This window comes from Galeopterus variegatus, unplaced genomic scaffold (assembly GCF_000696425.1).
Source record: "Galeopterus variegatus unplaced genomic scaffold, G_variegatus-3.0.2 Scaffold5214, whole genome shotgun sequence".
NCBI classification, from domain to species: domain Eukaryota; kingdom Metazoa; phylum Chordata; class Mammalia; order Dermoptera; family Cynocephalidae; genus Galeopterus; species Galeopterus variegatus.
Genome location: NW_007731325.1, coordinates 104,144 through 105,484, shown reverse-complemented (window position 1 = coordinate 105,484; position 1,341 = coordinate 104,144). Strand labels below are relative to the sequence as shown.

Sequence of the window (1,341 nt, the reverse complement as noted above, 5' to 3'; positions counted from 1 at the left end):
GCGGTCGATCTGTATGTGGGATCCGAACCCTCGGCGGGAGCGCCGCTGTGCTCCCAAGCGGCGCACTGTAGCAGTGCGCCACCAGGCCGGCCCTCCAAGTTCCTTTTCTGCTGATGCCTCTTGGGTGTCCTGTTCTCTTCAGGCTAGTGCAGAAGAGGAGCTTCACAGTCGCAGACTGCTGGGCTTTTGGGCAGAGGGACAGGGCTTAGAGCTCAATGGTTTGGACCTTTCATTGAGAGATAGCAAGTAAGAGCCAGGTCTGGAGCCTGAGTCCCAACTCTGTCCCCAGCTCTTTCCAATATGTCAGGCCCATTCCAGCTATTGCCCGCACAGTATCTGGACCTACCTGCCATGGCCCCGGCTGTGCCCTCAGTCTACCCTACATCATCCCACCTCTCCATTTACCCACTCAGTTTTTTGTCCCATTCCACTGCAAGGTCATAGCTCAATTCTTTGCTTTTCTTGGTCTTGAGGATAAGGGAGAGGTCACTGTGCCTGACTCCGGGAGCCCCATTATTGCTGAGAGGGCCCCATGGTGACAGCATATGCTCCGTGTCCTGTCCATCTCAGCCCTTCTTCCAGATTCCCAGGTACCTCCCTGACTGCGTCTGATGGGTTCAAGCCAGAGACCTGGATCCTCATCAGAGAGGCAGGCTGGTAGGGGCTGCTGCCCTGGGCCCTACAAGCACCCTTCAGCCCACCTCTCCTTCACAAATCCACAGACAAAAACCTCCCCTCTGCTCACCCCCTGCCCCCGGCCTGGCAGCCCAGGCCCAAAACACCATACAACTCGGGGGTTTTTACACGTGGCTTGTCCAGATGCCACCAACCTTTGTAAAACTTAGGCTTAACATTTTTGATCCTACAGAGACGTGACAAGCACAAGACATTCAGTAAAACCAGAGATCAGAATGAGGGAGACAGAAGGTGCAGGAAGAGAGGGCTTGGTTTGGGTGTTTGTGTAATGCACCATATGTCATTTTTATTCACATAAAAACATCTTTCTTGAAGTAATAGGAACCCATTCAGCTGTTGCAAACCAAATACCAAATGTTTCCCTTTTCCTCTCCTGCCCCTTCCAAGAGGCAGACTATGAAGAATTGCCCTTATCCATGATGCTATCTTGCCTTACCAACGTCAGAGAGCTTTTTCCTCTGAGCAAACGCCTGATGGCTTTTTCCAGCTTTGGCAAGAATTTTTAAGAGAAAGCTGTTTTCAAATCACTTTTGTGTTTATTATTTCAGACCTGGAATACGGCAGAGAGGAGGGTTCGCGGCCTCTGCGTAATCCAGCTCCTCACATCTGTTTCCTAAATGGCCTTAGGAGCCGCCACCCCCCCCA

General features: G+C 52.0%; 1 protein-coding gene across 1 annotated transcript in view; it reads left to right on the top strand.

The window, feature by feature from the left end:
* GRK5 (G protein-coupled receptor kinase 5) overlaps window positions 1-1,341 on the top strand; it is a 127,303-nt gene that overhangs the window by 44,348 nt on the left and 81,614 nt on the right. The gene's annotated exons all lie outside the window — the stretch shown is intronic.